This window comes from Podarcis liolepis (assembly GCF_965112155.1).
Source record: "Podarcis liolepis genome assembly, chromosome: 6".
NCBI classification, from domain to species: Eukaryota; Metazoa; Chordata; class Lepidosauria; order Squamata; family Lacertidae; genus Podarcis; species Podarcis liolepis.
The window spans coordinates 95,926,937-95,954,624 of record NC_139559.1 but is presented as its reverse complement, the minus strand read 5'-3'; the positions used below and the strand labels follow the sequence as shown (position 1 = coordinate 95,954,624).

The following is a 27,688-nucleotide window of genomic DNA, read 5'->3' as shown; positions in this document are numbered from 1 at the left end:
ATCCGCAAGCCTTCTGAGTGCAGCGGGAACTCCTGCTGCGCTTGGAAGGCTTACGGATAGCTGCCTGAAGCCCCCAGAGTGCAGCCTTTGAAGCCTCCACAGAGCAGCGGGGTGAAGGCACCCCGCTGCCCTGCGGAGGCTTTGTGCAGCCATCCCCAAGCTAGAACAGTGAGCCGGAGTACCGCGCAGCGCTCCTTCTGCCTGCTCTGGCTTTGGGCTTAGCTGCGCAGCCTGCATTCACTCCATAGGGCGCACACAAATTTTCCCTTAATTTTTGTTTTTTTTATAATATATTTTTTATTAGCAAACCAATCAAATCACAATAGTTCCAAATTACAAAACCGAATTTTAAATTTTGGTTGGGGGTACCCATGCTTTGAGCTCAGAAAGGGATCCAATCATCTCTTATTTCTGCTGCTTTGATCATTTCCCCTTAATTTTTGGAGGGGGAAAAGTGTGTCCTATAGAGTGAAAAATACGGTATTTATCTACTTCCACTTTCGAACTGCTAGGTGACTTCAGGTGGCTATCCGCAAGCCTTCGAAGTACAGCGGGAACTCCTGCTGCGCTCCGAAAGCTTGCGGATAGCTGCCTGAAGCCAACGGAGTGCAGCCTTTGAAGCCTCTGCAGAGCAGCGGGGTGAAGGCACCCCGCTGCCCTGCGGAGGCTTTGTGCAGCCATCCCCCAGCTAGAACAGTGAGCCGGAGCACCGCGCAGCGCTCCTTCTGCCTGCTCTGGCTTTGGGCTTAGCTGCGCAGCCTGCATTCACTCCATAGGGCGCACACAAATTTTCCCTTAATTTTTGTTTTTTTTATAATATATTTTTTATTAGCAAACCAATCAAATCACAATAGTTCCAAATTACAAAACCGAATTTTAAATTTTTGTTGGGGGTACCCATGCTTTGAGCTCTTAAAGGGATCCAATCATCTCTTATTTCTGCTGCTTTGATCATTTCCCCTTAATTTTTGGAGGGGGGAAATTGCGTCTTATAGAGCGAAAAATACGGTATTTATCTACTTCCACTTTGTGCTTTCGAACTGCTAGGTTGGCAGGTGCTGGGACCGAGCAGCGGGAGCTCACCCCGTCGCGGGGATTCGAACTGCCGACCTTCTGATCAGCAAGCCCTAGGCTCTGTGGCCACCCGTGTCCCTACGGAAAAGCCTATCGCAGACCAAATCCCCCTCCCAAACCTGGTATGTAAGGGCTTCCGGTTTTTCAGCCCTCCGTTGTGGATGTGCTTCGCTGGTTCTCCGCGCCTAGCAGCTGTTAGAGGGAACTTTGGGGGGCAACGCAGAGGCTACACGACTCCCAAAAAGGCTCTGGGCGTGGCCCAGGGCTGACATTGTCCGGCAGTGTCAAAAAAGGAACCCTTCGAAGCCCACGTCCTAACCAGGAGGTGAGTCGACAGAGAGTACCTAGACGCAAGGACACGAGCAATCCTCAGCAGCAAGCCTCAAAGTCCCAAAGGGTAAGAACGGCAGCTAACAAGGAGAGCTTGAGGAGAAGAGGGTCTGTGAGACTTATTTATACAAACTGAACTGCTCAGAAACAGACCCAAAAGACTAGCACATAAAGAGTAAAGAACGGGAGATTTTATCTTAAACATATTGGAAATCTTTCTCATTATACGTAAGCATAAGCAAAGATTTCTCTAACAAGTACCAGTAAGAAAAGGAAGACAGATTCAAATTTCACTCTGCAGCAGGAGTACTAGCCCATTAAAAGAAGCGGAATTCAAGGACTTAACTTGTTTTTTACTTTGAAGTGGCGTGAGCCCAGCAAAAGAGACTGAGTTAAAAGACTTGGATTGTCAGCGCTGTTTGTGGTAAAAGAGTGGTGGAAGTTACTGGAAAACAAAGGTAAAAGAGAAGGCAACACTTTTAATATTGAACTTATATTAAACACTAACCTATAAAGATGGCAAAGATGGCATAGCGTGGTCTAGGAGAAACGGCTGGACTAATTGGAGAATCGGGAAGAGAAGAAAAGTGGCGAAAGGAGGGGCAGAACTGCACAAAAGAGGAAAGGGACTATAAAATTAAAGATGAGCATCTTTAGCTTGAGGAGGTAGTTTGTGAGAAAGGAAATACGTTTTCTGGTGTAATGAAGAGACTTTCTTCATCTAAAGTATAAGTACGATTCCTAATTCCTTCTGCATTCTGTTTCTTTTACTATCCCTCAAGATTCAGAAACATAGGGAACCTAGTCATGGTTTATAAAGATTGGCTGCGTGAGCTGCTGGTCTCCTGCTGTCACGTGCCAAAGATCCATCCCCTGGTCTGTGAGGAGGAGGAGGAAGAGATATTGGAAGAGAAATGGGAGGATGAAGTGATGGTTATGAAGATCAGAAGGAATCTTTAGTGAAGGTGAAAACAATTTATGTAAGACCAAGCGACCAGGGGATGGATGCCACCGATCTATAGATGGGGAGTGTTGATCTTTGTTCTTGAGGAACAGGGAGGCCAGAGAGAATCTGGATCACTGGGATGGGGGGAGGAAGCTCCCTGATTCAAGAAGAGTTCAGGGATGGGATGAGGAAGGGAGGAAGGGAGAATAACGCAAGCCACCTGGAGATCCTTGCAGGAAAGATGGGCCATCAATGTAGTAATCAATGAAAAAATTAAGAATTTTTTCTCTTCATTTCTCTTCATTTCTCTTCATTTCTCTTCATTTCTCTTCATTTCTCTTCATTTCTCTTCATTTCTCTTCATTTCTCTTCCAGGCAGCGATAGCATTGAGGCCAGCAGCTCCAGTACAGCTCTACGCCTCTCCAAGACCCAGTTCTCCCTTCGCTCCAAACCCAAGTATCTAAATAAATAAATAATGGGGATGCGGGTGGCGCTGTGGGTTAAACCACAGAGCCTAGGACTTGCCTATCAGAAGGCTGGCGGTTCGAATCCCCACGACGGAGTGAACTCCCGTTGCTCGGTCCCTGCTCCTGCCAACCTAGCAGTTCAAAAGCACGTCAAAGTGCAAGTAGATAAATAGGTACCACTACGGCGGGAAGGTAAAGGGCGTTTCCGTGCGCTGCTCTGGTTCAGAAGCAGCTTAGTCATGCTGGCCACATGACCCGGAAGCTGTTCATGACCGGTCCGCCAATAAAGCGAGATGAGCGCTGCAACCCCAGAGTCGGCCACGACTGGACCTAATGGTCAGGAGTCCCTTTACCTTGATATATTTCAAAAACACTGAGTCTCCAGTGTGGTCTCTCGTCACAAGGAAACAGACTTTATAAAGAGGCAACCTTTCAAACTTCTTATAAATGGAAACTGGGGAAAGCCCCCTCCAAAAGAATAGACTGTGCCCAGTGACTAGCTGATCCACATGCCTGTTCAGTTGACGCTCTAGATGCCTACTCAGTTGTTCTCCAAGGCTGTTGAAAGAGAGAATAGCCAGTGTGGCAGGCTGTGCGAGCTGCTGGCCTCCTGCTGTCGTGCCCCTAAAATCCACCCCCTGGTCTGCGAGGAGGAGGAGGAAGAGATATTGGAAGAGAAATGGAATGAGGAAGTAAATATAATTGAAGAAAGGGAGAATAGCGTAAGCCACCTGGAGATCCTTGAAGGAAAGATGGGTTGTCAACAGAATAAGAAATGGAAAGATTAAAAATATTTTCTCTTCTTCTCTCTTCCGGGCAGCGACAGCAATGAGGCCAGCAACTCCAGCACAGATCTCCCTCCCCACCAAGACCCAGTCCCCCCCTTCCCCACAAACCCAAATAGAAAAATAAAATAAAAATCATCATCATCATTATTATTCTAATCAAGTTCCTTTACAAACATGCTATTCTGTGATCATCCTTTTATCCTAGGCGGTGCCTTTTCCTACGTTTGTGAGCATGAGTGGAAATCCTGAGTCTCGCTGCAGGAGTCGACAGTTTGGCTCCTTCCCTTGTTGTTGCTCCTAGATGGAACTGCGCATGTGCGAAGACAAGACAGAGACTTCCAAACTGGATCAATAAACGTGTCACCCGTTGTCTGAAAACCACTGTCCTAATCACATGCCAGATTGTCTTTTTTGAATGAAATAAAATTCTTTCAAATAGTTTTTTAATGTTGGCATTTGTCTGTCTTGAGAAGCAATGGAGTGCGCCTCTGGGGGTGAGGTCAAAAGTCAAGCAACGGTGTCAGCAGTCCCAAAGTGACCTCTCCAGGGAGCAAGACTGGGCAGTGTGTCTGGAGGTCCTGGGCTTCCCAGATGACAAGACTCCCTCTCTTGGCTTTGCAGATGTGTCTCCAAGGAAAGCAGAGTTAGGCACCAGTTGGGCTGCAGGAGATGTCAGAAGGGGTTGTAAACGGCGCCATCCAACCGCCTGAGGGACTCCACTCCAGATTTGTGTAGGCTTTACTCCTTAGCCTTTTCAGCTCCCAAAGATATCCCACAAGGCAAATTAGGATCAGAGTTTTCCTTCTCCTCGATGGGCTATCTTTATAGGTGGATGAGCCCCATCTGCCCCTCACTTCCCTCCACAGCATTGCAGAAACCACCTTCTTGACCACTGGGCCCACGCATGGTCTTGTCCGCTCAATCTTCTGGAGCCTGTCTTTGCACACAGGGGAAGTTCCTGAGCATTTGAGACTCTTTGGCTGCTCTCACCTGGTTTAGGTGGCCAGTCAAACCGTTCCCAGGATGTGGCCTCTGTCGCATGCTGACCGTTTCTAGGAGCAAGAGAACAAACTTTTTATTAAAGAATGGAAATGGTTGAATGAATAGTTACAAACTGTAAACAGATAAGAACATTGGCAGGATTATTGGAATAACCTGCAGTTGAATAAGATTATCTATTTAAAGCAGATGCATAAATCAAGAAATTGAGGTAATTTCGATATGCATAAGATATGAAGAATCAATTTAAAGAACTGCAGAAAGAGGGGGAAGGAAGTCAAGTTTTGAAATGTTAAAATGACTGCAAAATTATTGAAATGTATAAACTTGAAAATCATATTTTTTTATTTTTTTATAATGTTTTTTATTGTGTTTCTTTTCATAGGTTCATACATTCCAGAAAATACAAAAAAAAAAAACAAAGCAAGAAACAAATTTTTTTTTTTAACAAAAAGATACAAAAAAGATTATGAATATGTAATAATTCAACTGTCCATAAATCCCTGTTGGACTTCCCCACACCTTCCAGATCTGCGTTCTTTATATTAAACAATGTCAGCAATTTGTTACCTTGTTTCATACCTTATTGTAACTTTCAATTATTATGTTTCCAAATTCATTATGTTGTAACTCAGTTTTAATACCTTTAAAATAAACATAGTATGTTTGATTCACATTGTCTCTTTTTCTCTTTTATAACTTATTTTACCGTTTACTTAATCATATTGCTATAGCATAACATTTTCTAATCGTGCACTATCTCAAGATTCATACAACTTATAGTATTTTTGCAAATAATCTTTAAATTTTTTCCAATCCACCTCAATTGTTTCTTCGTCCAAATCTCGGATTCTGCCAGTCATTTCGGCTAATTCCATATAGTCCATCAACTGCGTCTGCCATTCCTCCAGCGTGGGTAAATCTTGTGTCTTCCAATGCTTTGCGATGAGTATTCTTGCTGCTGTACTAGCATACATAAACAAAGTTCTGTCTTTCTTTAACACCTTCTGGTCCACCATGCCCAGCAGGAAGGCCTCTGGTTTCTTGGGGAAGGTATACCTAAATACCTTTTTCAATTCATTATATATCATTTCCCAGAAGGCCTTCACTTTTGGACAGGTCCACCAGAGGTGAAAAAAAGTCCCTTCTGCCTCCTTACATTTCCAACATTTGCTGTCAGACAGATGATATATCTTAGCTAACTTGACTGGGGTCATGTACCACCGGTATATCATTTTCATAATATTTTCCTTCAAGGCACTACATGCCGTGAATTTCATTCCAGTGTTCCATAACCTTTCCCAGTCTTCAAACATAATGTTATGTCCAACATCCTTTGCCCATTTTATCATGGCAGATTTAACTGTCTCATCCTGTGTATTCCACTTAAGCAGCAAGTTATACATTCTCGATAGTATCTTAGTCTTTGGTTCTAACAATTCTGTCTCCAATTTCGATTTTTCCACCTGGAAACCAACTTTTTTATCCATTTTAAAAACCTCTTGAATTTGAGCATAATGTAACCAATCTCGCACCTTATTTTTTAATTTATCTTGGCTCTGCAATTTCCATTTGTCTCCAATTCTTTCAATTATTTCCCAATATTTCGGCCAGTAGGCCTCCATATTGGGTCTTTTTCGAGCCTTGGCCTCCACCTTTTTTTAAAAAAAAAAATATTTCGCCAAAAATCAGACATCATCCGTCTCACTCCCAACTGGAGCCAAAGGACACAGGCCTGGCCAGGACAGCTTTCCAGTTATAGCTTTTGCGGTGATGAGGCATGTGAGCCTCAACTGTCCTGCATCTACTCCAGCTGAGGAATCACACACCTCCTCCCCAAGCTAGCGAGCCCCACCTGGGCTGTGGGTCCTTGCCTTCCGTCCCTCCCAACTGACAGTTGTTAGTTCTGGAATCCTGAGCTTGAGGGGGGGGTACATCCCATTTCGCCCCGTGGGACACTCACCACCCCTTAGCCACCTGCCTTTGGCGCTGCAGCAGTGATGGCTTTGGTCCCTGAAAGAGCATGCAAGATCTCTCCCAAATCTCAATACATATTTTGCTCTCCTGGACATCTTGCAAGACTTCAATGAGATCTCACAAGATCTTGCAGAAAATCTCCAATCTGTTTACCTGCAAGCACACACCTTTAATTTTTTTTTCTTATTTAGTACAAATTTCTCAATCTAACAGATTTGCACATAGGATTCTGTATCACATGAAACGGCACATTTGTTTTGTTCTATTGTTACATTATTTGTGGCCTTCTAACACTTTGGGAGAAGCCTTCTCTCCCTTTTCCCTTAAAAAAGGAGGATCTATGCTTTACACTCAGCAGGGAGGCCCATTTAAAAGGAAACATGTAGTTGTTTTGCTGCTGCTTTTTTGTGTTCTCAGGTGTCCAAGTTAGCCTCCTGGCCCTGCTCCTTCACTATACCACAGCAACATCCCCCACTAGGAATCCCTACTTGCGCTTTCATTGGCCATCAGCAATATCCGGTGGAGCCAGGTGGAGAGAAATGCCCCATCTTGCCCATCTTTGGGGTTTCAAGAGGTATAGCCTCTGTGCATGTACAGAATTCATGATTCAGCAAATCTATTAGACCACTGAAAGAGTTTATTTCCTCTGATTAAATTACCAAAGGAAGAAAGCAGGATTGGCTTTTCTCACCAGGGACACAAGGAAGGGGAAGGTGTATGTTTAAGAAATCAAATTCCCCAAGGGCTGAAACTCTGTTCAGCCAGTTAAAAAACCCAAATTCTCTCAGGAGAGTGCTTCATATCCGGCAGGCAGGGCTTGTGTGCTTTGCTCATGATCCCTTGGATGTCCTGAGGCTGTTAGAGCAGCAGCCGTAAGTCTTGGGGCTCTGGGAGTGAGACATTGTCCTCAGAAGGCAAAGAGTAACTGAGGTTCCCTTTTCTCTCCCTTTTTTGGCCCTGAACCAGGAGCTGGCCAGTTCAGGGCCTCCATGGGAGAGAAAAGGGGGGCCAGCACTTGTGCTCAAAGGAGCTTTCATACGCGGTCATCCTGCCCCACACTCACATCCCAAAATATCTGCATGCTCACCTATCCAAGAGGTGGTTGGTCTTGGGCTGGGGGGTCCCAGAAGGCAGAATAAGTTGAGAAGCAAAGCCCAAGAAGTTGGAGGCATCCTCTTCGCATCCACCCAAACCCAATCTAAACAGCTTTGCTCCAGAACCAGCCCCTCCCTTCAGTTCTGTTCAGTTCAGAATGTCAGTTAAGAGGGACCACCTGTATTTTCTTGATTCTTGCCTGAGGTCATAATGGGCATGCACACTGGTATCTGTTTACCTGTAAGCACACACCTTTAGTTTATCTTTTTAAAAATAAAAATAAAATACTAGTTTCTCAGTCTACCAGCTTTGCACAAAACAGCAGCCGTTTTGTGATCCATGGCAGTGAAAACCCCACGTTTTATGGCGCCCCCTCCAAAAAAATGAGGCGTCAGTGCCCTAACCCACAGGGTCACGATTTCTCCAAAGGTCCAATGTCATCTGATTCACTCCAAAGCAGCACCAAACACCCAGAGAATGCCCCCTGAAACATTGGGGGGGGGGGCTTTGAAAACACTACATTTCCCATTGTTAGAGTGGCATACGAAGGATGAACAAGTTAAATCAGTGATGATAGATTGGGCAAGACATGTAGGACATAACATCATGTTTGAGGATTGGGAAAGATTGTGGAAGAAAGGGGTCAAGTTCACTGCATGTACTGTACTAAAGGAAAACATAATGAAAATGATGTATAGATGGTATCCGACCCCAGTTAAATTAGCATAGATTTATCATAACTGTGATAACCATTGCTGGAAATGTAAAGAAAACGAAGGTACTTTCTATCATATGTGGTGGACCTGCCCCAAGGTGAAAGACTTCTGGGAAAAGATTTATAATGAATTGAAAAAAATGTTGAAATATACATTTATAAAGAAACCAGAGGCCTTTCTTCTTGGAATAACAGGTTTGGAATTGCCCCCAAAAGATGTTCAATTATACACTGGGCAACAATTTTTTACCTTTTGAATGTTGTCTAGATTTCTACAATTGATTTAGGGTCTTTTTGCACTGCTGAATCAGGAAATGGCATCCGTTTCTGTGATGGCCTGGGATTCCGATTCGGAGGATGAAACAGAGGAATCCCAGCCTGCACAAGAGTCCCCGCCTCCAGGGCCGGCTGAACTGGGGCAAGGCCTAGATGCTGAAGAACCTGCACCTGTGGCAGTGCATCAGGAGCTGGCCCCAGGTGAAACCCTTCTGGCCCCAGAGAGGCTTGACGACTCAGTGGCCACAGGTGAGCCTCCTCCAGGGCCCAGTAACCCTTCGGCCTCTCCTGATCTGCAGAGGCTTAGGGCAGAGAGGCGAAGGGAACTGGTTGCCCCCAGGAGGAGTGCTCGCCTTAAGGCCAGAGGAGGCGGGGCTCCTGGGGGCCGGGACCGCCCCTGGCCTTAGAAGAGGATAAAAGCCCAGTCAGCCCGGCCCCAGGTTGCGGGAGCAACGTCGTTGTTGGCTTCGGACCTTCCTGTGTTCCTGATTCCTGCTCGGCCTCCTGTTCCTGACTATCCAGTACTCCTGTTCCCTGCTCGGCTTCCTGTTCCTGACTATCCGGTACTCCTGTTCCCTGCTCGGCCTCCTGTTCCCGACCATCCGGTGTTCCTGTTCCCTGCACAGCCTCCTGTTCCAGCGTACCTGTTCCCCGCCCGGCTCTCTGCCTCGGACATTGCCCCTCTTCGTGTGGACTCTGCTACGCCCAAGGTACCTTACCCCCGGGACCAGCACAGTTTGCTCCCGCCACACCCGCACTCCCCCTTCGTAGGGGTGCGTTCGGGAAGAGCCAGAGGCCATGGCTGAACAGGCGGCTACACTGGTGGCTTTGGCCCAGGAGAACCAGGCCTTGACTCACACCGTGCAGCAGCTCAGCGACGCGGTTGTGGCACTTCAGCAACGCTTGGAAGCCCTACCGGCTCCTGGGGCCGACACCCCGGCTCCGGGCAAGTACCCAGTGGCTTTGCCTGAGAAATTTGATGGAGCCCCGGCCAGCTTTCCCATGTTCCTGGCCCAGGCCAAGCTGTATATTCAGGGGCGAGCCCGGAACTTTCCTGACCGCACCAAGGTGCACTTTTTGATTAGTTTGTTAAAGGACCAGGCGGCCAAGTGGGCGTTGCCGCTACTCAGGCAAGACTCCCCCTTGATGGCAGACTATACGGGGTTTTGCAATCGTTTGGAGGCCGCGTTCGGCAACCCCCAGAAAGAGAGTCAAGCCAACCGGGCGATTCGGCGTTTGAAACAGGGCAAGTCCACGGTGGCCACATATACCACGGAGTTTCGGCTGTTGGCACAGGACTTGACCTGGAATGACTCAGCACTGCGGGACCAGTATCTCGAAGGGCTTTCGGACGAGGTACTGGACCAGTTGGCCACAATGGAACGCCCCACCACGCTGGACACCCTCATTCAACGGAGTCTACAAATAGACGACCGGTTGGAGGATCGTCGTCAGGCCCGGGGTCGCCGACACTCCCAGTTCACGGCACCAGCTTTTTCCGGCAGCCCCACGGTCACAACTGATTTAACGGAGGAGCCTATGCAGCTCGGGGCAGTGCGGCCACGCCTTTCCCCCGCAGAGAAGGCGCGGCGTCGGGAGGGAAATCTCTGTCTTTACTGTGGCGGAAGTGGACACTTCGCTCGGTCCTGCCCTGAGAAACGCCAGCCGCAGGGAAACCGCCAACCCCAGTAGCTGATGGCCCTAGCTACCGGGGGTCCCAAACCATACAGAATGGGCCCGCACCAATGGACTTGCAACATCTTATGGTTTCGGTACGTTTATACCCTCCAGGGGGGCCCTGGATCCTCACCCATGCTTTGGTAGATTCAGGGGCGACCCGCTCCTATATGGACGCTGCTTTTGCCACCCATCATCAGGTGCCACTTCGGAACAAGCCAGTACCGATCCAGGTGGAAGCGATTGACGGACGACTTCTGCGTTCAGGTGCTGTTACTCAGGAGACCCAGCCCCTGGTCCTGTGTATCCAGCAGCACCGGGAGTTGCGAACTTTGGACATTGCTTCTATGCCCCGCTTCCCCCTGGTGCTCGGGATGGACTGGCTGGAAGCCCACAACGTTCAGATTGACTGGGTCAAACGGACCGTGCACTTCCCAGACCCATGTTCCCATGCTCAATCCGGAACGCTGGCAGCCGCGCCCTCAGAGGAGGCAGCACCCACGCTCCCAGCCGTGTACCAGGACTACCAGGACGTGTTCGAGGAACGGGGGGCAGACCAGCTGCCGCCGCATCGGCCTTTTGACTGCGGCATAGACCTCCAACCCGGAGCGCCTTTACCAGTGAGTCGCTTATATTCCCTAACAGAGCCAGAGCGCGAGGCTTTGCAGGACTTCTTGCGCAAGAACCTGGAGCGTGGGTTCATTAGGCCTTCCACCTCGCCTACCGCGGCACCAGTGCTTTTCGTTAAGAAGAAATGTGGGGAACTCCGCCCTTGCCATGATTACCGAGCCCTGAACAAAATTACCGTCCCAGACCGGTACCCCTTACCCCTTATCTCGGAGCTGCTGGAGCGGGTGCAAGGGGCACAGGTGTTCACCAAGCTGGACCTCCGAGGGGCCTACAACTTGATTCGGATCCGAGCCGGGGATGAGTGGAAGACAGCGTTTGGGACCCGGTACGGGCAGTTCGAATATTTGGTTATGCCTTTCGGTTTGTGCAACGCGCCTGCTGTGTTCCAACGCTACATCAACCACGTGTTTCAGGACTTGTTAGACAAGTACGTGGTGGTGTATTTGGATGACATACTGATTTACTCCCGTGACCCGGCTCACCATGAGGGACATGTCCGGACCGTGCTGCAGCGCCTGCATGAGCACCGTTTGTACGCAAAGCTCAGCAAGTGCGAGTTCCATCAGCGGACTGTGGACTTCCTTGGTCACCGGCTCTCTCCAGATGGGGTGCAAATGGACCCGGGGAAGGTGACAGCGGTTCGAGAATGGGCGGCACCCCGGAACCGCAAGGACCTACAGCGTTTCCTGGGGTTCGCCAATTACTACCGGACCTTCATCGCTGATTATGCTCATCGCACCACCCCGTTGACCCGGCTACTGCGCCCAAAGACGCCGTTTTCCTGGGACAAGGAGGCAGAGGAGGCGTTTCAGGGGTTGAAGGCCTGTTTCCAGAGGGCACCAATCTTACAACATCCTGACCCCTCTCGACCTTTTGTGGTGGAGACCGACGCCTCCAGTACGGCTCTCGGTGCCGTCTTGTCTCAACAGATTGGGCCTGAAGCGCCACTCTTACCCTGTGCCTTCTATTCCCGCCAGCTCCTACCAGCGGAGCGTAACTATACTGTGTGGGAGCGGGAACTACTGGCCATCAAGGTAGCCTTTGAGGTCTGGCGCCACCATCTTGAGGGGGCACGACATCCGGTGGAGGTGAGAACCGACCACCGGAACCTGGAGTACCTCCAGACCACCCGCAAGCTGAACCAAAGACAGATCCGGTGGGCGTTGTTCTTTTCCCGGTTCCAGTTCCGGATCCGCTACATCCCTAGCTCTCAGAATCAGAAGGCGGATGCCCTGTCCCGGAAACCTGAAGACAACGCAGACACGGTACAGCAAGCAGAACCCACCACGATCCTACCTCCGGCTGCATTCCTGGCCACCCAGGAGGCGCAGCCACTGCAGGTTCGGGTGCGGGAACAGCAGTGGGTCGACGCTTGGGCCCAGGATCGGCTCCGGGAGCTGGCTGAAGGGTCCAGCCCACAGTATCCGGGACTGGTCCTGCATCAGGGCCTTCTGCTGCATCACGGTCGTCTGTACATCCCGCCAGGGCCACTACGGCTGGAGGTTCTCCGGATGGCCCATGATGCCCCAGCAGCGGGGCACTTTGGACGGTATCGGACCACCCATCTGGTCAGTCGAGAGTTTTGGTGGCCCCGCCTGAAGGCTGACGTGGCTCGCTACGTTGCTGGTTGTGATGTCTGCCGGCGCGCCAAGGGACCTACCGGGCGACCCCCCGGCCTACTTCAGCCATTGCCAGTTCCACCGCGTCCTTGGCACACGGTTTCATTGGACTTTATAGTGGACTTACCCTCATCTCGTGGCTGTACCTGCCTTCTGGTTTTCTCGACCATTTCACCAAGATGGTGCACTGCGCTCCCTGTCCATCTGTACCCACAGCCAAGGAAACTGCTCAGCTGTACCTTCAGCATGTCTTCCGCTTGCATGGCCTACCTGAGCGTGTGGTGTCCGACCGGGGCGTTCAGTTCACATCCCGGTTCTGGCGAGCATTACACCAGACCCTCGGGACAGAGGTCTGCCTCTCGTCAGCCTACCACCCACAGACCGATGGCCAGACGGAACGGGCGAACGCGGTGCTGGAGCAGTACCTCCGGTGTTACTGCAGTTACCAGCAGGATGACTGGGTCGACCACCTGGCATTGGCAGAGTTCGCCTATAACAACGCGGTGAATGCGTCCACCCAGCAGACCCCATTCCAGGCCAGTTATGGTTATCATCCACGGCTGTTTCCAGAGGTGCTGCCGGCGTCCGCGGTCCGGGCGGTGACGGAGTGGCTTCAAGAGCTCCAGTCCCAGCAACAGCTTTTGGTGGAGCAACTGCACCAGGCCAAGGAAGCGTACAAAGCCCAGGCCGACCGCCACCGCCAGGTGGGGCCGGAACTTCGCGTCGGTGACCTGGTTTGGCTCTCCACTCACCACCTCCACCCCTCTCGACCTTCGCGGAAGTTGGACGCCCGCTTCACCGGCCCGTTCCCTATCGTAGACCAAGTCTCTCCTGTGGCATTTCGTCTCCGGTTACCCGCAACCCTGAAGGTTCACCCGGTCTTCCACAGGTCCCTTTTGAGTCCGGTGGCCCCACCCGACGAGTTCCACCCGAACCGTCCCCGACCGCAGCCAGTGTTGGTTCGGGGAGAGCCTGAGTACGAGGTGGAACGCATCCTGGACTCCCGATACCGTAGGGGAAAGCTGCAGTATCTCATTGACTGGAAGGGGTACGGACCGGAGGACCGTTCCTGGGAACCAGCGGCCAACGTCCACGCACCTGCCTGCCTCCGAGAGTTCCATGCGACGTACCCCGGCAAGCCGGGTCCGGACCCTCGGTTGAGGGGGGGGCCTGGGAGGGGGGATGGTGTGATGGCCTGGGATTCCGATTCGGAGGATGAAACAGAGGAATCCCAGCCTGCACAAGAGTCCCCGCCTCCAGGGCCGGCTGAACTGGGGCAAGGCCTAGATGCTGAAGAACCTGCACCTGTGGCAGTGCATCAGGAGCTGGCCCCAGGTGAAACCCTTCTGGCCCCAGAGAGGCTTGACGACTCAGTGGCCACAGGTGAGCCTCCTCCAGGGCCCAGTAACCCTTCGGCCTCTCCTGATCTGCAGAGGCTTAGGGCAGAGAGGCGAAGGGAACTGGTTGCCCCCAGGAGGAGTGCTCGCCTTAAGGCCAGAGGAGGCGGGGCTCCTGGGGGCCGGGACCGCCCCTGGCCTTAGAAGAGGATAAAAGCCCAGTCAGCCCGGCCCCAGGTTGCGGGAGCAACGTCGTTGTTGGCTTCGGACCTTCCTGTGTTCCTGATTCCTGCTCGGCCTCCTGTTCCTGACTATCCAGTACTCCTGTTCCCTGCTCGGCTTCCTGTTCCTGACTATCCGGTACTCCTGTTCCCTGCTCGGCCTCCTGTTCCCGACCATCCGGTGTTCCTGTTCCCTGCACAGCCTCCTGTTCCAGCGTACCTGTTCCCCGCCCGGCTCTCTGCCTCGGACATTGCCCCTCTTCGTGTGGACTCTGCTACGCCCAAGGTACCTTACCCCCGGGACCAGCACAGTTTCTCTCCATCAGGTCAGGTTGTTGTGCTATGTTGATTTGTAAAAAATCAGATCTTGTGACAAAACCGATTACATTTTGTGGCATTATCAGCTGATTTTTGTCAACACATATCATCCTAAATATGTTTTTAAGAGAAAATAATGTTTTTCCAACAACATCTATTGATTACCTGATAGAAACATCGATTACTGTAAACTGAATGGTGGGCATTGATAAAGGTAAGAACACATAAATTGCACGTTGCTTCACCATTTTTCAAACTTCAGGGCTTGAACTTCCGTTTCTTGGAACTCCTGGAATGCTCAGCGGCAGGGAGGTCTCTCTTCAGAGTCCAACAGTAGTCAGCCATCATGACTGCGTCCCAGCGACCCTGATACCTGGTCTCCATCTCTTTCATGTCCTGATGGAATCTCTCCCCCTGCTCGTCACTCATTGAACCCAGGTTCTCAGGAAACCGGTCCATATGTGAAAATAGGCAGTGCATTTCGACGCTCATGTTGCAGCCCAGGTTTCTGAAAGCAGTCAGCATGTTGTTGACAAGTTCTGCATAGTTTCTGACCTTATTGTTGCTTAGAAAGTTCTTCACTACCAGAACAAATGCCTTCCACGCTTCCAGTTCCATTTCGTTCATTGAGTTTCGGAACTCTGGATCTCTGATGAGCTGACGGATCTGAGGACCGTCAAAGATGCCAGCTTTCAACTTCTCCATGGTCAATCCTGCCACAAGTGAAGCAGTCACCATCCTTGTCCAGAGCCTTTGGTGAACTGCTTGATTAAGCCGAGCTTGATGTGCAGCGGTGGGAAGAGTATTCTGTCTCTGTCCACCAGAGGGTCATTGATGATGTTCCTTTCTTTGCAAGGCACCAATTCCTCCCGCAGAGGCCAGTCCTTCTTCGTGTAATGCTGAGCACTGTCCCTACTATCCCACATGCACAGAAAACATGGGTACTTGTTGAAGCCAGACTGTTGTCCCAACAAAAAGTTCACCATCTTCAGGTCAACACAAATAAACCACTTATGCTGACCATAACCAATTTTCTCCAGCACATACTCCACTGCTTCATAGTTCTCCTTCACTGTAGTCGAGTGAGCCAGGGGTATAGAGGCAAACTGGTTGCCGTTGTGTAGCAGAACACATTTCAGTGATCGCTTGCTGCTGTCAATGAACAGTCTCCAATCTTTGGGTTCTTAGTTGGAACATCAACGGTGGTAACTCCCCGGAAAAAAGGAGAAGAATATTTCACATATTAAGGAAAGAGCAATTGGACATTATCTGCTTGCAGGAAACGCATGTGACTAGGCTCCACAGGAAAGTGTTAGTCAACAAGAGATTAGGCCAAGAGTTTATATCATCGGACAGAGTCAAGAAAAGAGGAGTGTGATTTACACAAAGGAGAGCCTAGCACCAAAATTTTTATTTAAAGATGAGCAAGGAAGAATCTTGGCAATTGAGATACAAGCACAAGGCGAAAAGGTTTTGATATTGGGAATTTATGCTCCAAATGAGGGGAAGTCAGAATTTTATAAGAAGCTGCATGAGACATTGCTGGATTTTTTGGATTACAATAACATCATCATGATGGGAGATATGAATGGGGTGGTATCTACCAACATGGACAAATCACAAAACCAAAACTTGACAAAAGACAGCAGACTACCTAAAACTTTTTTTGAGCTAACTGACAATCTGGACTTGATTGACATTTGGAGGACAAAGAACCCCCTAGGAAGAGAAGGAACATTCTTCTCTGAAGCTCATTTGTCATGGACAAGAATCGACCAAATATGGATAACTCGAGGACTGGCACCGAAGACTAGAAAAGTGGAAATCTGCCCAAAAACTTGCTCCGACCATAACGCTATGAAAATGGAAATGAGACTAACTCCAACCGGCTCCTTCAGATGGAGAATGAATGACACCTTGTTTAGAGATCAGGAAGTTATTAAGAAGGCCCAAAAGACATTAAGAGACTATTTTGAAATAAATCTGAACACTACAGTGGAAAAAAGAGTAATCTGGGACGCAAGCAAAGCTGTTATGAGGGGTTTTTTGATACAACAGAACTCCATTAAGAAAAAAGCACAGAATGAGAGAAAAGATAAGATTTTGGAGAAAATAAGAGAAGGAGGAAAAAAGTTGAGACTGAAACCAAAGTCGCAGGAGATTTTGAGAGAAATTAAATTTCATCAAGCTCAATATACCAAATTGGTAAATCAAGAAGTGGAGTGGAAAATCAAATTAATGAAACAAAAGACATTTGAGTCAGCAAATAAATGTGGGAAGCTGCTAGCATGGCAGCTGAAGAAGAGACAAAAACTGAACACGGTGACAAATTTAGAAAATGAAGGGAGAAATATACAAAACCCCGAAGAGATTAGAAAGTGTTTCCAGATATACTTTAAACAACTCTATACGCAAGGGCCACAAAAAGAAACAGAGATTGATCAATTTCTAAAGAAGAATGGACTACCAAAATTAACTCAGGAAAAGAGGTCAATCCTAAATTGCAAAATAACACAACAAGAAATTGAAGGTGCCATTCAGAATATGCAACTTGGCAAGTCTCCAGGGCCAGATGGACTTACCTCAAAATATTATAAGACATTGAAAGACTATCTGACACAACCACTTTTGGAGGTTTGTAATGAGATCTTGGAGGGGAAGAAGGCACCGGAATCGTGGAAAGAAGCTTTCATCACATTGATACCTAAATCGGAAGCTGAAAAGACCCAACTTAAGAACTACCGTCCCATTTCGCTCCTGAATGTGGATTACAAAATTTTTGCTGGCATTTTGGCAAGTAGATTTAAAAAAGTGCTAAACGAAGTAATTCATAAAGATCAGGCAGGCTTTCTCCCAGGTAGACATTTGTTTGATAACACGAGGAACATTATTGACATTTTGGAACTTTTACAGACGAATATCAATACTAAAGCAGTGTTAATTTTTATAGATGCGGAGAAAGCATTTGATAATATTTCATGGAAGTTTATGAAGAAAAATTTGGAAGGGATGGGAGTGGGACGGGGGTTCGAAAATGGAATAGAGGCAATTTATTCAGAGCAAAAAGCTAAACTGATAGTTAACAATGTGGTGACAGAAGAGTTTATGATTGAAAAAGGAACACGACAAGGTTGCCCTATCTCCCCTCTGTTATTTATCTCGGTTCTGGAGGTTCTTTTGAACATGATTAGAGGGGACCGGTTGGTGGAAGGGATACAGGTCGGAGCCAAACAGTACAAATTAAAGGCGTTTGCAGATGACTTGGTTTTAACATTACAGGAGCCAGAATCTAGTACGAAAAGAGCTTTAGAATTGATTCATGAATTTGGTCGGTTGGCGGGATTTAAATTAAACAAGCAGAAAACTAAGGTGTTGGGAAAAAAATTGACATCCATGGAAACAGAGAGGTTTCAGAAGGAGACTGATTTAAATGTGGTTAAAAAAGTGAAATACCTAGGGGTCAACTTGTCTGCGAAAAATTTGAATTTGTTTAAAGATAACTATGAAAAATGTTGGTCAGAAATTAAAAAAGACTTAGAAACTTGGACAAGATTGAAACTTTCCTTGTTGGGCCGAATAGCCGCTATAAAGATGAATGTGTTGCCAAAAATGTTGTTCTTGTTTCAGGCCCTACAGATCGTGGACAGAGTGGAATGTTTTGGAAAGTGGCAGAAAGATATTTCTAAGTTTATCTGGCAGGGCAAAAAGCCCAGAATAAAATTTAAAATTTTGACCGATGCAAAGGAAAGAGGGGGGTTTGCCCTGCCGGATTTAAGGTTGTATTATGAAGCTGCAGCTTTCTGCTGGATGAAAGATTGGTTACTCCTTGAGAACACTGATGTCCTGGATCTGGAGGGGGTTAATAATGCTTTTGGTTGGCATGCTTATTTGTGGTACGACAAGGTAAAGATTCATAAAACTTTCAAGAACCATATTGTCAGGAAAGCAATATTTAATGTCTGGTCAAAATACAAGGATTTGTTAGAAAACAAGACTCCAAGGTGGTTGTCACCTATGGAGGCTAAGGCTCGGAAAAGACTCAATATGGAGGCTGAATGGCCGAAATATTGGGAAATAATTGAAAAGGTCGGAGAAACCTGGAGGTTGCGGAGCTTGGAGAAACTGGAGGGTAAAGTGCGAGATTGGTTACATTATGCCCAGGTTAAGGAGGTTTTCAATATGGATAAAAAGATAGGATTCCAGGTGGAAAAATCGAAATTAGAAACAGAATTGTTAGAACCTAAGACCAAGGTAATTTCAAGAATGTATAATCTGCTGTTGAAATGGAACACACAAGATGAAACAGTTAAATCAGCTATGATAAAATGGGCACAGGATATTGGATATAACATCATGTTTGCTGACTGGGAAAGGTTATGGACCACCGGTGTGAAGTTTACGGCATGTAATGCTTTGAAAGAAAATATTATGAAAATGATATACAGGTGGTACATGACCCCAGTCAAGCTTGCAAAAATATATCACCTGCATGATAACAAATGTTGGAAATGTAAGGAGACTGAAGGAACGTTTTTTCACCTGTGGTGGACCTGCCCGAAAGTGAAGGCCTTCTGGGAAGTGATTTACAATGAGTTAAAAAAGGTATTTAAGTATACCTTCCCTAAGAAGCCAGAGGCCTTCCTTTTGGGTATTGTCGACCAGAAGGTGTTAAAAAAAGACAGAGTTTTTTTAATGTATGCAACAACAGCAGCAAGAATACTCATTGCAAAATACTGGAAGTTACAAGATTTACCCACACTGGAAGAATGGCAAACGCAACTGATAGACTACATGGAGCTGGCTGAGATGACTGGCAGAATTCGAGACCTGGGAAAAGAGGAGGTGGAAGAGGACTGGAAGAAGTTTAAAGACTATTTACAAAAATTATATAAATTGCATGAATGTTAAGAAGGTGCATGAAAGGAAAGACTATGGCATCAGAAGTTTAAATGAGATATGGATGAGAATAAGTTGAAATACAAAGATGAGATTTGAAGTAAAGTTATGCCAAAACTAAGCACTTAAATATTTGATGGAAATACTTACTAGAGGCATAATACATTAGAATTAGAACATAAAATTGGAAAGAAGGTAATAATTTGCTAAACATAACTTTTCTATGGAGAATGCAGGAAAGGGAAATGTGAGGAAGTCCAGTTGGTTATGGAAAATATGTATGGAAAACTGTGAGTTTTTTCTTTTCTTCTTTATATATTGTTGATAGCTATGTGTTTTGTGTCTGATATATGTTTTGCTATCTTCTTCTCTTAAAAATTCAATAAAAATATTAAAAAAAAAACACCAATCTGGATGCCAACAGTTTGGCAGAGTCCTTTGACAAGCTGAGGTCGCGAACTAGATCATTCAACTCCTTTTGGGAAAATGGATGTGGAGCATCATCTTCAAGAACCACTTCTTCTTCGTGTCCTTCAGCACTGGAGGCATCTTCGTCACTAATGTCAGGAAGTTCTCCGAAGACAGGCACTGGAATTTCATCACAATGGGGCAGGACTCTTGAGGAGGAGGAGAAAGGGGAGGGAACTGGAAGGGGAATATATGCTCTGCGCAAATGGCTGTGAACTCATGCTTGTTTTGTGAATCTATCACACTTGCTCCTTCTGCCACCCCGGATGGCAGAATAAAGCTTTTCTCTGAAACTATTCCTTGAGTGTCTGTTGACTCCCATTTCCCCGTCCCGGGCGCAAAGCTCTTCTCACCCGAGGCTAAAAAGGCTACCAGCAGAGTCTGTAACCTGAAGTGTATGTTAACCCGAGGTACCACTGTATCATTGAATTTGTCCATGGCAAGTCTGCGTTTATCTGCAGGTTGTTCATATGTGGTGAGTTTGTAGAAGTCCTCAATCCAATCATAGAAGGGAGACGCATTTTTATTTTTCCAGCTCACCAGTATCAGTCTTTTTACTGTGGCAAGGGCACAGAGAGTCCGCTTGTATTGCACCTTTGTAAGGTTCAGTGTGCTGGGTGTATAATTCGAAAGGATATTTTGCTCGGTAAAGGTACATTTGGCCTCAGCGATGGGAGTCCAGCAAGGAATCATTTAGCCAGTGCAATGGAGGAGGAAGAGGTTGAAAATGCGAGACTTACTGGCACCTGGAGCAGCAGCAGCAGCAGCTGGAGCATGGCCTGCAGTGCCACCTGGTGGCCCACCTCGGAACGTCCATGCCCATCCCAGATTTAAAGCTTTAGGCATGTTTTTTACACACACACACACACACACACACACACACAATAATTCACAAGCAGGAAATATCCCAAACAGCTCTTCCCCTGAAATATACTCTGAGTCGAGAGTGGATTTCATGCTCTATATTCATCTCATAGTAGCGAGGAATGAAAGTTCCCCCACAATATCTGCTTTATATACATTATTTACACAATGGGCTGCACGTGATTGGCTAATTCTGGGATTCTCCTGTAGGCCAATCAGGTTGTGGATTCACTTCCACCTGGAGCTGGATTGAGTGGCTCCTGCGGACCAATCAGACTGCTGCATGTTGGATCCTATTGTTCTAGGACCAATCAGACTGTAGCATTTTGGATCCTATTCAACTCAGTACATAACATCCCCACAAACCACCCCCAAATCCCCCAGCATAGGAATAGTGTGAGTGGAGGCTGGGTGCACCACATTGGAGACCCCAGGCGGAATAGTAGGGGAATCTCATCCTTTACTTCCACACAAGGGTGACAGGCCAAATCATCTGTCACGATAGATATGGTGGCCACGATTTCACTGAAAACCCGATGTCTTAGGATTCACAACAAAGCAACGGCAAACACCTGCTAAAGACCCCCTGAAATGTTTGGCGGTGAAAACCCCACATTTCATGGCACCCCCAAAAATGAGCCTTTGGCGCCCTAACTCATGGGATCCCAATTTCTCCAAAAGTCAGACGTTGTCCGATTCACTCCAAAGTGGCACCAAACACCCAGAGAATGCCCCCTGCAAGGTTTGGGGGTGAAAACACTACGTTTCACATCGCCCCACAAAATGAGCCCTCGACGCCGTAACCCACATGGTTGTCAGGGGCTGGACTGAGGAGGAATGGTGGGAGCCCCCCCCCCCCCGCCATGGACCTGCTCCACAACTCCAATTTATAAAGATTATATTCCAAGTTAACGAGATCTTCTTGCAATTAGAGGTCAAGAGATATGTAAAAGTCAGTGCTTTATATGATTCAGCCACATGGTAGAGCAATACACAAAGATTAAAGAAGCCATGCTAGCCAGCTCTGAAAAGCTGGGGTGGTTTGTGTCTTCAAAGGCATGGCAGTGTGGCTTGAAGTTAATGACTTGTAACACCTCACAGTCATCATCATAATATAATAATAATAATTTATTATTTATACCCAGCCACTCTGGGCGGCTTCCAACAAAATATTAAAATAAAAAAGTCTGTCAAACATTCAAAGCTTCCCAGAACAGGGCTGCCTTCAGATGTCTTCTAAATGTCAGGTAGCTGTTTATCTCTCTGACATCTGGTGGGAGGGGGTTCCACAGGGCAGGCACCACTACCCTGTAACTTGGCTTCTCGTAGGGAGGGAACCGCCAAAAGGCCCTCAGCGCTGGACCTCAGTGTCCAGGCAGAATGATGGGGGTGGAGGCGCTCCTTCAGGTATACTGGGCCTTTGAGGCCGTTTAGGGCTTTAAAGGTCAGCACCAACACTTTGAATTGTGCCCGGAAACATACTGAGAGCCAATGTAGGTCTTGGGGGCCACTCCCAGTCACCAGTCTAGCTGCCACATTCTGGATTAGTTGTAGTTTCCGGGTCACCTTCAAAGGTTGCCCCACGTAGAGCGCATTGCAGTAGTCCAACTAAACATTGATAAAAACTTTCTGATAGTAAGGGCTGTTTGGCATTGGAACAGATTCCCATGAGAGGTGGTGGACTCTCCTTCCTTGGAGGTTTCCAAGCAGAGGTTGGGTGGCCGTCTGCCATGGATGCTTTTGCTGAGATTGCTGCATCACAGGGGGTTGGACTAGATGACCCTTGGTGTCCCTTCCTGCTATAAGTTTCTATGATTCTATGAAATTGATCTGGATTAATGACAGCCATCCACCAGTTTCATATGCAAAACTGCTTCCCACCATACCCCCTTAATGATTAATATATATAAAAAATACATTAAAGTAGACAAATAATAACTTACAAAAAGGATCAATAAACGTGTCACCTTTATTATATAAACTGTTATCATAATCACATGTCAAAATTTCTTTTGTGAATGAAATAAAATGGTTTCAAACAGTTTTTAATAACCAACAATCAAATGTAGTGCTTGGGGTACAGCTTAGATCAATTCCCCAGATGTTCAGTGTCCAGGGGTTCAGTGCCTGGCACCCAGAAACTCATGGCAAAGGGGAGTCTGGCACCAAGTAACTCATAACATTTCACTTCCTTGCAAGCTAAGGAAAGCTGTTGATTGGCAGAAGACACTGGGCAGAAACAGAAAGAAACAGGGGGATGAGGGGGTCTAAGGGTGAAGTCCTGCTCCTGTCCATCCTAATACTGGACAGATTATTACAGGATGTTGAGAAGGGTCATTTTTTACTATGAATTGAGAAACAGCAGCCATAGTCTAGGCCAGGAGTGTTTTTCCTTGGTGACACCGCCATGTTGAAAAGTGTGTGTTTGCAAGGTGTTTCCTGTCCTGTCCAGAAATGCACCGTCCTGGATGAAGCCAGCTCTAGATCCTTCCTAAATAAATAAAATAAAAACCCACTGGAGGATATATTTGAAAAATTAATGTTAAGGGGAACAATTCACCTTGTTAAGCAAGGTAGCTAAAGCAACAGGGTCAGGGCCTCCATTGTGACACGTCCCCCTGCGGAGTGACTTGGCTGAGGACTTTGGGAAGAGCAACTACTTGAGGATAGTTCAGGAGAAAGGAGGTGGTTTGTGAGAAGTAATGATGTTTTCCGGCAAAATAAAGATTTCTTCTTCTTGAGTGTAAGTAGGATGTCTAATTCTTTCTGCATTCTGCTTCTTTTGCTCTCCCTCAAGATTTAGAAACATAGGGCAGTAAGGCAGATCTGGAAAAAGCCTAGGTAAAGGTACAGGTACCCCTGACCGTTAGGTCCAGTCGCGGACGACTCTAGGGTTGCGCGCTCATCTCGCTCTATAGGCTGAGGGAGCCGGCGTACAGCTTCCGGGTCATGTGGCCAGGATGACGAAGCCGCTTCTGGCAAAAGCAGAGCAGTGCAAGGAAAGGCTGTTTACCTTCCCGACAGAACGGCACCTACCGTATTTTCCGCTCTATAGGACGCACCGGACCATAAGACGCACCGGATTATAGGAGGGGGAGAACAGGGGGGGGGATTCTCTCCCTCTCTGCTCAGTGTCCCTTCAGCGAAGCGGCAGGAGAAACGGAGCCCCTTCCATTTCTCCTCCCACTTCGCTGAAGGGGCGCTGCGCAGAGAGGGAAAACTGTGCACCGACCCCTCTCGCTCTCCAGGCTTCAGACGGCTATCCGCAAGCCTTCTGAGTGCAGCGGGAATTCCTGCTGCGCTTGGAAGGCTTGCGGATAGCTGCCTGAAGCCCCCAGAGTGCAGCCTTTGAAGCCTCCACAGAGCAGCGGGGTGAAGGCACCCCGCTGCCCTGCGGAGGCTTTGTGCAGCCATCGCCAAGCTAGAACAGTGAGCCGGAGCACCGCGCAGCGCTCCTTCTGCCTGCTCTGGCTTTGGGCTTAGCTGCATTCACTCCATAGGGCGCACACAAATTTTCCCTTAATTTTTGTTTTTTTTATAATATATTTTTTATTAGCAAACCAATCAAATCACAATAGTTCCAAATTACAAAACCGAATTTTAAATTTTGGTTGGGGGTACCCATGCTTCGAGCTCAGAAAGGGATCCAATCATCTCTTATTTCTGCTGCTTTGATCATTTCCCCTTAATTTTTGGAGGGGGGAAAGTGTGTCCTATAGAGTGAAAAATACGGTATTTATCTACTTCCACTTTCGAACTGCTAGGTGACTTCAGGTGGCTATCCGCAAGCCTTCGAAGTACAGCGGGAACTCCTGCTGCGCTCCGAAAGCTTGCGGATAGCTGCCTGAAGCCAACGGAGTGCAGCCTTTGAAGCCTCTGCAGAGCAGCGGGGTGAAGGCACCCCGCTGTCCTGCGGAGGCTTTGCGCAGCCATCCCCAAGCTAGAACAGTGAGACGGAGCGCTGCGCAGCGCTCCGCCTCACTGTTCTGGCTTCGGGGACGGCCTTTGAAGCCTTCGCAGGGCAGCAGGGGGCCTTCACTCTGCTGCCCTGCGGAGGCTTTGCGCAGCTAACCCCAAGCTAGAACAGCGAGACGGAGCGCTGTGCAGCGCTCCTTCTGCCTGCTCTGGCTTTGGGCTTAGCTGCGCAGCCTGCATTCACTCCATAGGGCGCACACAAATTTTCCCTTAATTTTTGTTTTTTTTAATATATTTTTTATTAGCAATCCAATCAAATCACATTAGTTCCAAATTACGAAACCGAATTTTAAATTTTTGTTGGGGGTACCCATGCTTTGAGCTCTTAAAGGGATCCAATCATCTCTTATTTCTGCTGCTTTGATCATTTCCCCTTAATTTTTGGAGGGGGGAAATTGCGTCTTATAGAGCGAAAAATACGGTAATTATCTACTTCCACTTTGTGCTTTCGAACTGCTAGGTTGGCAGGTGCTGGGACCGAGCAGCGGGAGCTCACCCCGTCGCGGGGATTCGAACTGCCGACCTTCTGATCAGCAAGCCCTAGGCTCTGTGGCCACCCGTGTCCCTACGGAAAAAGCCTATCGCAGACCAAATCCCCCTCCCAAACCTGGTATGTAAGGGCTTCCGGTTTTTCCGCCCTCCGTTGTGGATGTGCTTCGCGGGTTCTCCGCGCCTAGCAGCTGTTAGAGGGAACTTTGGGGGGCAACGCGGAGGCTACACAACCCCCAAAAAGGCTCTGGGCGTGGCCCAGGGCTGACATTGTCCGGCAGCGTCAAAAAAGGAACCCTTCGAAGCCCACGTCATAACCAGGAGGTGAGTCGACAGAGAGTACCTAGACGCAAGGACACGAGCAATCCTCAGCAGCAAGCCTCAAAGTCCCAAAGGGTAAGAACGGCAGCTAACAAGGAGAGCTTGAGGAGAAGAGGGTCTGTGAGACTTATTTATACAAACTGAACTGCTCAGAAACAGACCCAAAAGACTAGCACATAAAGAGTAAAGAACGGGAGATTTTATCTTAAACATATTGGAAATCTTTCTCATTATACGTAAGCATAAGCAAAGATTTCTCTAACAAGTACCAGTAAGAAAAGGAAGACAGATTCAAATTTCACTCTGCAGCAGGAGTACTAGCCCATTAAAACAAGCGGAATTCAAGGACTTAACTTGTTTTTTACTTTGAAGTGGCGTGAGCCCAGCGAAAGAGACTGAGTTAAAAGACTTGGATTGTCAGCGCTGTTTGTGGTAAAAGTGTGGAAGTTACTGGAAAACAAAGGTAAAAGAGAAGGCAACACTTTTAATATTGAACTTATATTAAACACTAACCTATAAAGATGGCAAAGATGGCATAGCGTGGTCTAGGAGAAACGGCTGGACTAATTGGAGAATCGGGAAGAGAAGAAAAGTGGCGAAAGGAGGGGCAGAACTGCACAAAAGAGGAAAGGGACTATAAAATTAAAGATGAGCATCTTTAGCTTGAGGAGGTAGTTTGTGAGAAAGGAAATACGTTTTCTGGTGTAATGAAGAGACTTTCTTCATATAAAGTATAAGTAGGATTCCTAATTCCTTCTGCATTCTGTTTCTTTTACTATCCCTCAAGATTCAGAAACATAGGGAACCAAGTCATGGTTAGATTAGTTTATAAAGATTGGCTGCGTGAGCTGCTGGTCTCCTGCTGTCACGTGCCAAAGATCCATCCCCTGGTCTGTGAGGAGGAGGAGGAAGAGATATTGGAAGAGAAATGGGAGGATGAAGTGATGGTTATGAAGATCAGAAGGAATCTTTAGTGAAGGTGAAAACAATTTATGTAAGACCAAGCGACCAGGGGATGGATGCCACCGATCTATAGATGGGGAGTGTTGATCTTTGTTCTTGAGGAACAGGGAGGCCAGAGAGAATCTGGATCACTGGGATGGGGGGAGGCAGCTCCCTGATTCAAGAAGAGTTCAGGGATGGGATGAGGAAGGGAGGAAGGGAGAATAACGCAAGCCACCTGGAGATCCTTGCAGGAAAGATGGGCCATCAATGTAGTAATCAATGAAAAAATTAAGAATTTTTTCTCTTCATTTCTCTTCATTTCTCTTCATTTCTCTTCCAGGCAGCGATATCAGTGAGGCCAGCAGCTCCAGTACAGCTCTACGCCTCTCCAAGACCCAGTTCTCCCTTCGCTCCAAACCCAAGTATCTAAATAAATAAATAATAGGGATGCGGGTGGCGCTGTGGGTTAAACCACAGAGCCTAGGACTTGCCTATCAGAAGGCTGGCAGTTCGAATCCCCACGACGGAGTGAACTCCCGTTGCTCGGTCCCTGCTCCTGCCAACCTAGCAGTTCAAAAGCACGTCAAAGTGCAAGTAGATAAATAGGTACCACTACGGCGGGAAGGTAAAGGGCGTTTCCGTGCGCTGCTCTGGTTCAGAAGCAGCTTAGTCATGCTGGCCACATGACCCGGAAGCTGTTCATGACCGGTCCGCCAATAAAGCAAGATGAGCGCTGCAACCCCAGAGTCGGCCACGACTGGACCTAATGGTCAGGAGTCCCTTTACCTTGATATATTTCAAAAACACTGAGTCTCCAGTGTGGTCTCTCGTCACAAGGAAACAGACTTTATAAAGAGGCAACCTTTCCAACTTCTTATAAATGGAAACTGGGAAAAGCCCCCTCCAAAAGAATAGACTGTGCCCAGTGACTAGCTGATCCACATGCCTGTTCAGTTGACGCTCTAGATGCCTACTCAGTTGTTCTCCAAGGCTGTTGAAAGAGAGAATGGCCAGTGTGGCAGGCTGTGCGAGCTGCTGGCCTCCTGCTGTCGTGCCCCTAAAATCCACCCCCTGGTCTGCGAGGAGGAGGAGGAAGAGATATTGGAAGAGAAATGGAATGAGGAAGTACATATAATTAAAGAAAGGGAGAATAGCGTAAGCCACCTGGAGATCCTTGAAGGAAAGATGGGTTGTCAACAGAATAAGAAATGGAAAGATTAAAAATATTTTCTCTTCTTCTCTCTTCCGGGCAGCGACAGC

The 27,688-nt window shown here is 47.6% G+C and overlaps 2 long non-coding RNA genes across 3 annotated transcripts; both read right to left on the bottom strand.

Annotated features, from left to right (window-relative positions):
• Positions 1-437: 437 nt before the first annotated feature.
• On the bottom strand, positions 438-27,686 carry LOC310708680. The gene is made up of 2 exons (XR_014527153.1): positions 25,473-27,686; positions 438-1,372 (listed from the first exon to the last, which is right to left on the bottom strand). It is a non-coding gene; the product is annotated as an uncharacterized lncRNA (long non-coding RNA).
• Positions 3,209-7,779, bottom strand: LOC310708659. Of its 2 annotated transcripts, none has more exons than XR_014527128.1 (2): positions 7,670-7,779; positions 3,209-4,658 (listed from the first exon to the last, which is right to left on the bottom strand). It is a non-coding gene; the product is annotated as an uncharacterized lncRNA (long non-coding RNA). The 2 variants fall into 2 exon arrangements; XR_014527129.1 differs by lacking the exon at positions 7,670-7,779 and adding an exon at positions 6,461-6,898.
• Positions 27,687-27,688: the final 2 nt, after the last annotated feature.